General features: G+C 44.5%; 1 protein-coding gene across 3 annotated transcripts in view; it reads right to left on the bottom strand.

Moving 5' to 3' along the window:
- SLC14A1 (solute carrier family 14 member 1 (Kidd blood group)) overlaps positions 1–8,140 on the bottom strand; it is a 56,468-nt gene extending 48,328 nt beyond the window's left edge. For 2 of the 3 annotated variants that reach the window (XM_027525977.1, XM_027525975.1), the window contains exon 1: positions 8,024–8,139. The gene's annotated coding sequence lies outside the window, so the exon portion shown is untranslated. Of the gene's footprint in view, positions 1–8,023 lie in introns of all 3 variants that reach the window. The other variant, XM_027525978.1, reaches the window with a different exon arrangement.
- Positions 8,141–13,462: the final 5,322 nt, after the last annotated feature.

Raw genomic sequence — 13,462 nt, 5'->3', positions numbered from 1 at the left:
ATATGCCAATAAAATGGACAACCTAGAAGAAATGGACAAATTCTTAGAAGGTACAAGACTGAACCAGAAAGATATAGAAAATATAAACAGACCTATTGCAAATACTGAAACTGAAATGATGATAAAGAAACTTCTGACAAACAAAAGTCCAGGACCACATGGCTTCACAGGTGAATCCTATCAAACATTTAGAGGAGAGTTAATACTTATTCTTCTGAAATGCTTTCAAAAAATTGCAGAGAAAGGAACACTCCCAAACTTACGCTATGAGGCCACCATCACCCACACATCAAAACTAGAAAAAAGATATCACAAAAAAAGAAATTTACAGGCCAATATTACTGATGAACATAGATGCAAAAATTCTCAACAAGATACTAGCAAACTGAGTCAAACAATACATTAAGAGGGTTGTACACCATTATCAAGTGGGATTTATCCCAAGGTTGCAAGGATACTTCAATATCCGCAAATCAATCAACGTGATATACCACATTAACAAATTGAACAATAAAAACCATGTAATGATTTCAATAGACGGAGAAAAAACTTTTGACAAAATTCAATACCCATTTATGACACAAATTCTCCAGAAAGAGGGTATAGAGGGAGACTATTTCAACATAATAAAGGCCATATATACAAAGCTACAGCTAACATCATACTCAACTGTGAAATACTAAACACATTTCCTTTTAGATGAGGAATAAGAGAAGGATGTCCACTCTCACCACTTTTATTCAACATGGTTTTGGAAGTCCTAGCCAGAGCAATCAGAGAAATGAAAGGAATCCAAGTTGAAAAAGAAGTAAAACTGTCGTTGTTTGCAGATGACATACTACACACAGAAAATCCTAAAGATGCTACTAGAAAACTACTAGAGCTTGTCAATGAATTTGGTGAGGTTTCAGGATACAAAATTAGTACACATAAATCTCTTGCATTTCTACACATTAACAATGAAAGATCAGAAAGAGAAATTGAAGAAACTAATTCCATTTACTACTGCATCAAAATGAATAAAACACCTAGGAATAAACCTGCCTAAGGAAGCAAAAGACCTACACTCTGAAAACTATAAGATGCTGATGAAAGAAACTGAAGACGACACAGACAGATGGAAAGATATACCATGTCCTTGGACTGGAAGAATCAATACTGTTAAAATGACTATATCACCCAAAGCAGTCTACAGATTCATTGCAATCCCTATCAAATTACTACTGGCATTTTTTACAGAATTAGAATAAAAAAATTTACAATTTGTATGGAAACAGAAAAAACCCCTAATAGCCAAAGTAATCTTGAGAAAGAAAAATAGAGCTGGAGGAATCAGGCTCCCTGGCTTCAGAGTGTACTACAAAGCTACAGTCATCAAAACATTATGGTACTGGCACAAAAAGAGAAATATAGGTCAATGGAACAGGAAAGAAAACCCAGAAATAAACCCACACACCTATGATCAATTAGTCTATGATAAAGAAGACCAGAATACATGGTAGAAAAAGACAGTCTCTTCAATGAATGGTGCTGGGAAAACTGGACAGCTACAAGTAAAGGAATGAAATCATAACATTCTTTAATACCACAGACAAAAATAAACTCAAAGTGGATTAAAAACCTATATGTAAGACTGAATACTATAAAACTTAAAAAAACATAGGTGGAACACTCTTTGATATAAATTGCATCAATATATTTTTCAATGCATCTCCTAGAGTAATGGAAATAAAAATAAACAAATGGGATCTAATTAAACCCAAAAACTTTTGCACAGCAGAGGAAACCATAAATGAGACGGAAAGACAACCCACAGAATGGGAGAAAATATTTGCAAACTATGTGACTGACAGGATTAATCTCCAAAATTTGGCTAACAACTGATGGCTCAATATAGAAACAAACAACCCAATCCAAAAATGAGCAGAAGGCCTAACTAGACATTTATTAAATGAAGATGTACATATGGCCAAGAGTCACATGAAAAAGTGCTCAAAATCACTAATTATTGAAATGTAAAAAAGTGTTAGTTGCTCAATCATGCCTGATTCTTTGCGACCCCATGCACTGTAGCCCGCCAGGCTCATCTGTCCATGGAATTCTCCAGGCAAGAATACTAGAGTAGGGTAGTCATTCCCTTCTCCAGGGGATCATTGCTGCTGCTGCTGTTGCTAAGTCGCTTCAGTCGTGTCCGACTCTGTGACCCCATAGACGGCAGCTCACCAGGCTCCCCCGTCTCTGGGATTCTCCAGGCAAGAACACTGGAGTGGGTTGCCATTTCCTTCTCCAATGTATGAAAGTGAAAAGTGAAAGTGAAGTCGCTCAGTCGTGTCTGACTCTTAGCGACCCCATGGACTGCAGCCTACCAGGCTCCTCTGTCCATGGGATTTTCCAGGCAAGAGTACTGGAGTGGGGTGCCATTGCCTTCTCTGCAGGGGATCATTAGAGAAATGCAAATCAAAACTACAATGAGGTATCACCTCACACCAGTCAGAATGGTCTTCATCAAACAGTCTACAAACAATATATGTTGGAGAGGATGTGAAGAAAAAGGAACCCTCCTACACTATTGGTGGGAATGTAAATTGGTATAGCCACTATGGAGAACGGTATGGAGGTTCCTTAAAAAACTAAACACAGAACTACCATATGATTCAGCAATCCCACTCCTGGGTGTATAGCTGGGGAAAATCATGGTTCGAAGGGATACATTCACCCCAATGTTCACTGCAGCTCTGTTTACAATAGCCAAGATATGAAATCAACCTAAATGTCCATCAACAGATCAATGGATAAAGAAAATGTGATAGATACATGCACAGGAATATTACTCAGCTATAAGAAGAATGAAATAAGTCATTTGCAGCAACACTGGTGGGCTTGGAGATTATCATATTAAGTGAAGTAAGTCAGAGAAGGACAAATATCATGATATCACTTATATGCAGAATCTAAATGATACAAATGAACTTATTTACAAAAGTAGAATAGACTCACAGACTTAGCAAAGAAATTTATGGTTACCAAAGGGGAAGCATGGGGGAGAGAGAGAAATCAGGAGTCTGGGATTGGCATATATACACTACTATATTGGAGTGGGTTGCCATTCCCTTCTCTAGGATCTCCCAACCTAGGGATCAAACCTGCATCTCCTGTATTGGCAGGCAGATTCTTTACCACTCAGTTACCTGGGAAGCCCTATATATATACAATGGGCTTCCCATATATACAGGAGATAATGAATGAGGACCTACTATATAGCACAGGGAAGTCTACTCAATATCGTATAATAACATAAATGAGAAAAGAATTTGAAAATGAATAGATGTATGTATAACTGAATCATTTTGCTGTACACCTGAAACTAACCCAATATCGTAAGCCAACTACATTCCAATATAAAATAAAAACTTAAAAAAAAATGTTCCTGGAGAAAAGACGGGAAAAACATTCTGTTTGAACTGTCTAATAATGTGCCCAATGACATTCACGGTAGCTTAGTTGAGAGTATTAACAGTATCTTACTTTACTCTTTCTGGAACTTTTAATATGTGTGATCGTCCAAGGAAGGCAGGGTGGGGATTATCATCTCCATTTTATCGGTGAGAAAACAGGTTCAAGGACAGGAAATGCCTTGTTCCAGGTCACAGAAAGAAATGGGACATGGGCTGAGGTCTTTGGACTCCATGTCCAATGCTTTGGTTACACCAGTGCGGTTTCCTTCAGTTGTCATGACTGTCCCCCCGCAGATCTCCATGTCACTTACTGGTGTTCAATAGCTCAAAGCCTCCTTTGTTTAATTTCCTTGGCGAGAGTCCCTAGTCCAGGCTGGTTACTTTTATCGGTCTCCAGTCGATCATGCCTGACTTAACAAACATTCTCACACTGTCCTCAAGTTTCATCCTTGCTCAAGAGACTCCAAGGGCAACCATGAACGTTTGGGTGTGAGTTCTGGCTAAGAGATTTATGAACCGGGTATTTGTGTATACAACTTTTAACTTACTAGATTCTTGGGTATTTGATCTGTAAAATGGGAATAAGATGATCAACCCTACAAGAACTATGAGATTTAACTGAGATTTTACTTACAGTTCTTCATGGCCACGTCTGTCTCACCTGATCCTACTCCCTGACCTTGCATCGAATCTGAAGTATTTTGCTTAGCTCGCAAGGCCTTTGGAAACCTCTTCCCTTTCCAAAAGCCACACAGAGCACACAAGGGCCAACATCACACTCTTTGGTGCTGGGCTACTTTCCAGTGAATTTTCTGGTCTTAGTCGTCTCTCGCCTTGAAAATCCCTGTCAAAGTGTGGTGCTGAATCATGGAATAAGGGTCAGAAAAAGCTCTAGCTCTATCCTAATAATCCAGATCTTCTGAATCACACCCCTTGGGTGGTACTGGTAGAAAAGCACAAAATATTTTTCATAAGCTCTGCCATTGTTACACCCCCTCCTGCACCGCTGGTACACAGTAGCTATAAATTCTAAGCTTCTTGAAGCCAGGAGAGGTTACAGGGTCTTTGTTGCTATCACATTTGTTAGCACAGATTTAGGCACCTAATAGGACTTAACATCAGTACTTCTGTGATTGAAGAGACAATTCCGTGCTCAGCTTACTAGTTCTCAAACTCCACCAGCACCAGCATCACCTGGATCGCTGGTTCCCACCCCCAGAGTCTCTGACTTAATAGGTCTGGGGCAGTGCCTGGGAATTTATATCCCTAACATGTTCCTAGGTGATTCTGATGTGGCTGGTCTGGGGACTACAACCTGTCTCCATTCAAGTCTGGCCTAAAGACCAGCAGCATCAGCACCACATGGGAACCTGTAAGTTGCAGTGGCTCAGGCCCTCTGCTGTAGCTTTGTTCTGGGCCTCTATGTGAGGCCCAGCAGCATATACTGCTCTCACCCCACCCAGAGCCCCCTCTCCTATGCCCCTCCCTCAGTCCTTCATATACTCTGGAGGATCGGCCTTCTCAAGTCACTGGGTGATGCTTGTAGAAATGCAGTTTCCTGGTCCTCTTCACCTGTTGAGTCCCAGTCTCTGAAGGTGGGGCCCCAGGATCTGCTTTTGAGCCAACATTGCCTTTTTTAAGGATGCACCTTCTGGAATTATTTGCTAAAGTAGGGATTGGTTTGTTGTTAAGTTGTTTACCAAACACTTAGCGCTGCCAGGACCTGGAGTTGGGGGGGTGGGGGTGCCCGAGAGATGCATGATCTGGCCCTCAGAGAGCTTTTAGCATGTGGAGAAGATGGTTTAGTGAACAAGTCACGGTGTGATAGGTGCACAGGAACTCAAGTCATGGAGGTGGTCTCTGCTCATACGCACCCGTGTTGGGGTGAAGTCCCGCTAAACGTCTCTATACCACGGGGATCAGAATGGGAGGGGGAAGGTTGGCTGCTCTTTTCTCCTTTCTACTGTGAAGGATTTTGCTTGTTGACCATGAGTGGGATCTCCTGAGTCTTGCCTTGACTCTAGTTGGGAGAGCCATGAACATTTCCCAGGTTTCCTGGCCTTCAGAGTGGCAGGTGCCATCTCTCTCTGCATATCCCTCTTCCCTGGGTACTTGCCTTTTTCGCTGTGCAGTCCCTTGGTGGATATTGGAGAATCATGTTGCTGTCTCAGGCTGTCAACAATGAGGAAGGAGTTTGGAAAGCAGAGGGGAGCTTTGAAGGTGTTGCCATGGGAGAGAGCTCAGCCTCTGGCAAGAGCCCCGTGCAGAACCGGCTACGTAATTCAAAGGTCCAGGGCAAAATGTAAATGCGGGTCTACTTAGCCAAAAATTAAGACTTTTGAGATGACGATAGAATAGCATTAAACCAAGGTGGTAGCCCACGTGACTGCATAGGGCCCATGCCCAGGAGTCCAATCTCAGCCCGGGAAACGAAACACACTATATTTGCAAATAACTTGCCTGTCAGGGGATAAGATGGTCTGTGTAGGAGAGAACTGGGGGAAGAAGAAAATAAAGGAGGCAATGCCCTATTTTTCTCACCATGGCTTAGAGGATTTACTTGAGTAGAACTGTGTCTGAGTTTACTTGAGTTTAACCCTCTCTCACTGCTCCTAGAGAAGAGGGTGGGGTGCTCTGGGGCATGTGAATCCCGGTCCCTATCCACGGGGGCCTTGGAGCCTGTTTCTGTTGAGAACCTGGGACCAAGGCCAAGGAGCCAAGCTGGGATCCCAGGGGAACGGGATGCTCAGGCTCAGGAATGGTGGTGGATACTCTGACCCCCGCCCCAGGCTCTCTGTCCTGCCTTCCTGGTCCTCACATCAATCTTTCCCCCTGCTTTCTCTGCTTTATGCCTGCCCTATGCCAGGGTAGCCACAGACTGGTTGAGCACCCATGTCTCTTGGGGAGTTTAAAAACAAAAGAACCGTCAGATGAGCTGAACAGGTCTTTGGCGGAGCCAGGAGCACAGCTAAAATATGTCTAGGTTCAGAGGTTAAGAATTGGACCCCAGAGCCAGGACAACTGTCCCTTGACAAAATAATGCTGCCTTGGTTCCTCCCACATGATGCTAGGTCACTTCAGTCGTGTCCAACTCTGCAAAACACTATGAAAACTGCTCCTTCCTTGGCCCAACTTAAAGGTTCTGATGGAGCTGCTCTGACTGCGGCCTGTGGCCACTGGGGTTTTTAAATGCTCTGCTGCCCTGGGAACTAGACTTGCAATCATTTTGAAATGTATGGAAACATCAAATCACTGTGCTGTCTACCAGGAACTAATAGTGTTATAGGGCACTGATATTTCAAAAACAAACAAACACTCATAGAAAGAGACCAGATTTGTGGTTGCCAGAGATGGGGAGCAGGTGGGTGGCTGGATGAAGGTGGTTAAAAGATACAAACTCCCAATTATAAGATAAATAAGTACTAGGGATGTGATGTACAACACAATCAATGTAATTAACACTGCTCTACATTATATGGGAGAAGGCAATGGCACCCCACTCCAGTACTCTTGCCTGGAAAATCTCATGGATGGAGGAGCCTGGTAGGCTGCAGTCCATGGGGTCGCTAAGAGTCGGACACAACTGAGCGACTTCACTTTCACTTTTCACTTTCATGCATTGGAGAAGGAAATGGCAACCCACTCCAGAGCTCTTGCCTGGAGAATCCCAGGGATGGGGGAGCCTGGTGGGCTGCCGTCTATGGGGTCGCACAGAGTCGGACACGACTGAAGTGACTTAGCAGCAGCAGCAGCTACATTATATATGAAAGTTAAGGGAGCAAATTCTCCAAGTTCTCATCAGGAGGAAAACATTTTATTTTTTCTATTTCTTTAATGTTGTATTTATATGAGATGATGGATGTTCACTAAACTTATGATCATCATTTCATGAAGTGTGCATGCCAGGTCATTACGCTGCACCCCTTAAACTTACACAGAGTGGCAGGTCACTTGTATCTCGTTAAACTGGAAGAAAAAACTGCTCTGCTGTCTGATTTGCTCTCTTCCGGCCCCCATGACTCTCCTTATCATGTCTGCCGAGGCCACACCATAGGGGACAGTCTCTCTCTAGCATTCTGGTGGGCCAGCAAGTAGTGGGGACAGGAGTGAGAACCACCCCATCCCCATCCCATTCCTGGCTCTGCCATGAAGGGTGGAACCTCACCTCAGCACCAAAACCCACCTGCTGTTTGCTCTCACCGACTCAATGGACGTGAGTTTGACTAAACTCCAGGAGTTGGTGATGGACAGGGAGGTCTGGCGTGCTGCAGTCCATGGGGTGGCAGAGTCAGACCCGACTGAGCGACTGAACTGAACTGAGTTAGAGGACCACCTGGCTCGTCTGCACGTGCTCCCTGCATTTCTCTGTGTTGGGCTTTTCTCCGTCTTCTTTAGTTCTTATTGCAGGCGTCTACCCGGTCAGGACTTCCTGCACGCGGGTCTTGTGGAGCTTCCCTTCCTGCCCATCTTTCTGTCCGCCTGCGGCAGCAGCTGCAACCACCACTGCCCTCCCAGCCCTCCACGCCCCGGCCACCCCGCACCCGACAGCCTTCGACCTCATCCTGTACCTGCTGGTACGGCACCCCTGCAGCTCCTCGCCTCTCGGCACTCTTCTCGGCTGGACCAGCGCTGCCTGTGCCCACGGAGCCGGGGAGACGGGCTCTGGGCCCAGGGCAGCGGGGGCGGAGGTGCTGGCCACCATCCGCTGCCTCACGCCTCCTCCCCAGGGCCAAGGCCGCCCACTCGGCAGGCTTCCGGGGCCAGTGCAAAACCTTGCTTGTCTGCCAGCTATTTCCTGTTAAGTGGTTTCATTTTTCTTTATCTAGTCTCCTTGGGGGCACAGGCTGGGGCCCAACAACCCTGAGAATGAGGCAAACCTTTTCAAGGGTCCTCTGTGCCTCCGGTACATGCCCCTCCTGCCTCCAGGCGCCACGGGCTTTTCATTGTAGACGAACCTAGCCCACTGCCCCTCATCAGAATCCACTGGGGGACTGAGGGCAGCAGGGCCTCGTAGTGTGTTGGAGTGACTCTACTGGGAGTCAGAAAAATAGAGCCCAGGAAATGGACATCCAGCTGTCTTCAACTTGCGCTGCCCATTGAAACCACACCAGGAGCTTTGAGAAATACCTGTTCCCAGACCCACTGCTGACTTAATTGGTGTGGGGGAGGGGCTGGGCATCCCGGATTAAACACTCCTAGCAGTGATTTCAAAGCCTGGATCTTGATCCAGCAGCATCCATATAATCCAAGAGTTTGTTAGACGCTCAGATTCTTGGCTCTACCCTGATCTACTAAATCAAAATCCTGGAGTTGAGGCCCAGGGATCTGGGTTTTGATAAGCACCGTAGATGATTCTTTAAGGCACAAGGGTTTGCAAATGGGGATGTACTGGAGTATGCAAACAAAGGGGAAGGGATGATTACAGAGAGCATCCTGTTTCTAAGTCTACACCAGTGGTTCTCAAAGTGTGGTCCCTGGACCAACAGCATCAACATCATCTGGGCACTTGTTAGACATGCAAACTCACAGGCCCTTCGCCAGACCTACTGAATCAGAAACTCTGGGCATGTTGGACATGCTTTCTCAGTGGTTCTGATGTGTGCTTGAGTTTGAGAGTCACTGTTCTCCCATCTACTTGCCTTACTTGAGACTTACATGATTTGTGTCTGCACTGTGGCGGCTCTGTAGGGAAAGGATGGCAGCCAAGGACAATTGTAGAGGCTTGAAGTTATTACCCATAAAATGATGACATGCCTAGGGTGAGGTGGTGCGTCTGTTCTGACGAGTTCTTTCCTTAATCACTCTTCAGGGAATGTCTGTTGGGGGAGGCTACAGGCAGGAAGTTTTGGAGGCAGGATTCCGTGAGCTGCCCACCCCTCCCTGAGCACCTGTGTGTGTATTATATGTATATGCCTGTGGATGTGTAACAGGTTTTAAGTTTCCCCAGAATGAGTGCACAGGCTCTGTAGAGAGAGAGAGTGGACACAGAAGGGTCAGTTGTTTTCCAGGGCTGCTGTGTGCCCACCTGTGGGGTAGTTCTGTGAATAATAGAGACAGAAACAATAACAACCGTGTGTGTACCTGCAGATTACTCTCATGTGTATGTAGGAATGTACAAGTGCATATGTGTGCATGTATTGCCTATCTGTATGTACATGTGACTATGTACATACTTCTGTGTTTAGCATATGTGTATACATCTATGTGTGTTTATATGTGTGTGTGTGAGTGTGTGTTACAACCATGATCCTCACAGGACTTATAATCTAATTGGAGAGGAAAAATACCTTTAATTGAAGCAGAGTACAGTTGTGCCCTGAGCTCCACGGTTATTGACTTTAAAGAAGCCATCGTTTAAACTTTTGAAGAAATTATCCTAAAACAGGTGGTGCTCTTCTCTGGTGAGGCAGGAAGAGGGAGGATGGGGTAGTTCAAATGGGGAAGGGAGAGGCACCCCCCTGGGTGCCCTGCCCATCCTTTCCTCAGCATCTTAAAGCCACAGAAGGGTTCTGAGCTGGCCCCGCTGGCCCAAGACGCCACATTTTAAAGAAGACCCCTGAGATGATGCCCAGGCTTTGCTGGATGTTCCCAGTCACTGTGACTCTGCTTGGGACTGTGGCTTCTCCATCTCTCCAGTGCCCACGGCCCCTGCATAGACTGATCTGTTTCCAGGGCTTCTTAAGTAGCCTTCACATGAACACTGCTCTTAGGTGGGTACAGTCCTCATTTTGTAGATGATGGACTGCAGGCTCCAAGACAATCCCCCAGCCAGTAGGTAATAGGGAGGGGCTCAAACCCAGGCTCATCTGAATTCAAAGCTGAGACCTTTTCATACCAACCTCCTGGCTCACCAACAAGGTTTGATGACTGTAGGAGGCTAGGTGGATTTATTATGTTTCTTGTAGGCTCATGGTCTTTCTGAGTTTATATCCTCAATTCCTACATCTTTCATTTTTGCAAATGTTCTTTCCCAACTTTCTGCAATCTCAACAGTAACAAAAATTTCCTTGCATTTCTGCATTTCACCAGAGATTCTAAAAACATCTTAAAGGCAGAATAAAACCTGTGTTCATTATTGTTGTTCTTCTGGGAGTTAAAATATGCTCAACTAACTTGCAAGCCAGGTTCAAAATCTTCAACTCTGTCTCTATCTATCTATCCATCTTCTATCTCTCTGTGTATTATCTGTCTGTCTCACTTTATAGTGTGACCAGAATGCTTCCAAATGCTAGTGGAGGCAGACGGAATGCTCTCAGGCTTTATGGGTTGATCCTGCCCCAATTCTGGGGTCACTCTGAGCTCTGACAGGGCTGAGCAGAGCACACACTATGCCCTGCCCATTTTATAATTTTTCTGACTGAGAATTGAGCTAATCATATGGCTTAGTCCCTGCATATTATCTTCTTGGTCTGTGCAGGGCCCTTCTCTTGAATCTATGAGGGTCTGTATGTATGTCTTTTCATTATTATACTCCACTCTCTTTTCCTTCTTGTACTCCAAGTGCCATTTTTTGTTTGTTTGTTTGCTTGAAAAATATGTGTTGCTGGTTTGTGTGCGTGCATTTTTAATGTATGAAATGGGTATTGATTTTACATGTCCTTTTCCTATTTGTGCCATCACTAGGTTTTTAGGATCGATCCACGGCTATACGTGCGGTCTTGGCCTTCAGCCTGCTCTGCTGGCTTCCAGGTGTGCAGCAGCCTTCTTGGCCTCTGCTTTCTCTCCAGCTCTCTCCAGTGCAACCAAGGCTGTTGTGAACAGCCCTGCTGGGAACCGTTTATACTCTGGAGTCGAACTTCTTGGTCACAAGGGGTCTTAATACTCAACGTGAGTGAATTCTGAGGACCTTTGCGCCCCACGTGGCAGCAGTGAGCAATTTCCCACCAACAGTGAGGACCTAGAGTTTGCTCCATGAGTGCTTGAGGAGAACCCGGTCTCTATTTGAGAACACACTTTGGGGGAGGTGTTGAGTGGGAGGATTTGGAATCCTACATGTATTTAAGAGCTCATACTTATTAATTCAATTGTTCATAGCCTTGATATCTCTGCTCGTTTTTTTTTTTTGTTGTTGTTGTTGTTGTTCTCTTGATATATCAGTTTCTGAGGTTTTGGTAAAATCTTAGCTACAATTATTAATCTGTTTGTTTCCCCCTTCAGTTCAGTCAGTTGTTGCTTGATGTATTTTGAGGCTGATTGCTTAGCACACAAGGGTGGATGATAACCGTGTACTTTTGCCCTATTATTCTTTTTCATCATTCTTTATACTTTTTTTTGCCTTAAATTTCACTTTTCAAGGTGTTATGATTGATATCCTAGCTTTTTCTTTTTTAGATCTGGATTTGTTTATCTTATTTCATCTTCTCACATTCAAACATTTATGCCTTTCTGTTTTAAATGTGTTTACTGTAAATAGCAAATTGTTAAGTCTCAAAAAAAGTGCAGCCGAACAGTCTCTGTATTCCGTGGTGAATCTAATAGTTAACTTTTTTTTGGTCAATTAGGTACTGTCATGTTATATCTAATTTCTACCTTCTGTCCTTCTATTTATTTTTTTTGTGCTTACTATTTTTTTTTTTTTGGAAAGGGAGACTTTCTATAATATTTTCCTCCTTTTCTGCTTTCCATTGTAAAGATAATTTTCTTCTGGTTCAAAAATTGCAATTCTGATTTTGTTCTCATGGTGGTTGCCCTTATCACCCATGGTTATTCCTCCTTGTGGACTTTGTAAACTTACCAAGTTTTGCACAAGCTAAGTACTATAGTAGGTGCTCCTGCCTCTCTCCGCCCCACCCTCTGCCATCATTTAATATTCCACTTCTAGGTCTCTGTCTTCCACTTTTCCCCTTTGGTCCTGATGATCGATAAACACATTTGGTCACGTCTCATTTCTTGTGTCTTTTGCAGCATTTCCTGGTTTCATTTTTCTCCCTTGTTTGGACGCTTCCACTCAGATTGTTTTCAGTGCAGGCGTCTGTGGGTGAATCTTATGCCTGAGGACACTTTTGTTATTCTCTTTAATGCCTCCTGTGTGTAGAGTAGTATCCAGGTAGCTTCGCGGGGTTGAATATTTTGGCCATAGTCTTGGAGTCTCTGGTTAGGAAGTCTACAGTATTTCTCTTTTCTCACCAAACTGACTTATCAGTGGAGTACTGGTCAGCTGGCCATCTGGGAAAACTCAGATTTGTGGCCTATTGATTTCTGGAGTGTAAATACTCCCATCCGGCAAATTTCCAGCTATCTAGGCAATGCCACTAAGTGAGACCTGGAAGGATGTGTTCACAGAGGCATATGTATAACCAGAGCTCGGCAGCTGCTTGGAGCTGGCTCCTCTCTCCACTGTTGACACAGAAGTGAAGGGCTGTGTTGCATGGGCTTCCCTGGTGGCTCAGCAGTAAAGAATCCCCCTGCCAGTGCAAGAGATGTGGATTCGATCCCTGGGACAGGAAGATCCCCTGGAGAAGGAAATGGTGACCCACTCCAGTATTCTTGCCTGGGAAATCCCATGGACAGAGGACCCTGGCAGGTTGCAGTCCATAAGGTCTCAAAGAATTGGATACGCCTTAGTGATTAAACAACCACAAGTAGAACTACTTGGGTAGCCTCTAGATGTTGTACATTTCATAACTCAATTCTTTTTTTAAATCCCATCTATTTCTACCTTGCTTGGTATCCTGGGCCAACTCAACTTGCTTTACCGTGGAGGATATTGAAATATTTAGAACAGCTGAACTTGTTAGTGGTCAGTAATCAGAATGGCATGCATGTAGAGGGTTTTCTGCTCTTAATAAAACCAGATTATAACACTTTAGTGGAAAATGCACGAAAGTGCTATTTTAATAGTGCTATGTCATCACTTGGAGGTTCTGGGGCAGCTGAGAGAGCTGCGAACATAAACAGCCTTCTGGTGAAATTCCCGGATGCCGGACCCTCAGAGAGTCATAACGCCCTGGTCATGAAAATAGAGCCTGAGACCTTCTTGGCCTCCAGGTGTGATCACAAACTCAGAG

Source organism: Bos indicus x Bos taurus, chromosome 24 (genome assembly GCF_003369695.1).
Source record: "Bos indicus x Bos taurus breed Angus x Brahman F1 hybrid chromosome 24, Bos_hybrid_MaternalHap_v2.0, whole genome shotgun sequence".
In the NCBI taxonomy this organism is placed as follows: domain Eukaryota; kingdom Metazoa; phylum Chordata; class Mammalia; order Artiodactyla; family Bovidae; genus Bos; species Bos indicus x Bos taurus.
This window is presented reverse-complemented; position numbering and strand designations above follow the sequence as displayed.